The following is a 1,403-nucleotide window of genomic DNA, read 5'->3' as shown; positions in this document are numbered from 1 at the left end:
TCTCCTGGTGAACACACAGATCCGGAGGCTGCATGAACCACTGGACGTGGATGTCGCTTTTTTCTTTTTGTAATTTCAAGGGCCGTCTCTCTTTATGCGGTTCCAGAATAAGGGCCCATTACTTTGATAACCACGGGCTCAGCAGAAGACTCAACAGAATATGTGTAAAAGAATGTTTCCAAAGGCTCCAGAGATGACCCCAACTCTGCTTCCTGCTTCCCCTGGACAATACTCCATCTCCTGGGTGGGGCGGCTACTTGGTCCAGCTGACTTTAGGAATGTCATAGTGCTCCGTGAGCGTGTCCAGGTGTCTGTTGAAGTCCTCCACTCTCTGCTTGTGGGTTTTGGATGCTTTCTTCAGGATCCTCTCCATTTGTCGCTTCTCCTGCACCTTCTCAAAGGCCACCTGGGCTGGGGTCAGCTTGTCGAGGTGGCGCCTCAGCTCCTCCTCCTGGTTCTTCTGGATTTTCCCCATCATTTCCAGGAGTTTTGCCTTGTCTCTGTCCTTTTTCTTCTTCTGCTTGGTCACACCAAGCTCTGTGACTCCTTTGAGCTTCAGGGGTCCCTTTTGGACCTGCTCGTAGGCGTCCATGCTGCCCATGTTTGGATTCGGATTTCTAAATGGACAAAAGTCAGGGGTGGGTCAGTTTTCTGAAATGGAAATTGGGACAATATCGTTCTCTACTGTAGATCCGAGAGGTTCTCTCTTTGCGGGTTAACACAAATGAACACAGACGAACATGTCTGCTTAGCCCAGGGGTCAAGGTTCAGAAAGCCTTGTGGAATAAATGCGCCACACCCCACCGCAGCATGGAGGGTGGCAACACCCTATAAATCAGGGTGATTTATAAACCTATACATCAGATGGAGGCAGGAGGCGGGTGCCTGAAAGACCTCTTATTTAAAATGTCTTTTATGCAAGGGAAGGATCTGTGTTCCATTATAGTTCCCAAGTTCCATTTACATGTTTAAAGTCAGTTCTTCCCCCCTCACAGAGAGCTCAGCAGTCAACCGTAGTTAATATGGAGTTTAAGGGAGATCCACTGCTTTCACAAGGCCTCTGAGCTGATGCAAGGTGAGTAGAAAACCCAGCCTTCCGAAACCCACCACCTCCTTCTGTACTGATTCCAAAACCTTCTCCTTAGATGTTCTCACTCATCACTTACCTCCTTTGAGCCCTCTTGTCCTCAGCCCCCTCAAGTCGATGACTGGCTATCAGAGTGTGTCTGGGGCTGAAACATCTCTATTTATAGAGAGGCAGAGGAAATGGCAAGGGTCCTGCTTGTTACCCCATCAGCACAGTGATTGTGTAAGGGCGGGTTGAACCATTAATATGATGTCATTTTAGATAATCCAATTTATCCATGGATCCAGTTTCACATGGACACTGCACCAGAAAAAAA

The 1,403-nt window shown here is 48.1% G+C and overlaps 1 pseudogene; it reads right to left on the bottom strand.

Annotated features, from left to right (window-relative positions):
- Positions 1-250: 250 nt before the first annotated feature.
- LOC113875859 lies at positions 251-592 on the bottom strand (annotated as a pseudogene).
- Positions 593-1,403: the final 811 nt, after the last annotated feature.

Source organism: Bos indicus x Bos taurus, chromosome 18 (genome assembly GCF_003369695.1).
Source record: "Bos indicus x Bos taurus breed Angus x Brahman F1 hybrid chromosome 18, Bos_hybrid_MaternalHap_v2.0, whole genome shotgun sequence".
Classification (NCBI taxonomy): domain Eukaryota; kingdom Metazoa; phylum Chordata; class Mammalia; order Artiodactyla; family Bovidae; genus Bos; species Bos indicus x Bos taurus.
Note: the sequence above shows the minus strand (reverse complement) of the source record. Positions and strands in the feature narration are given on the sequence as shown.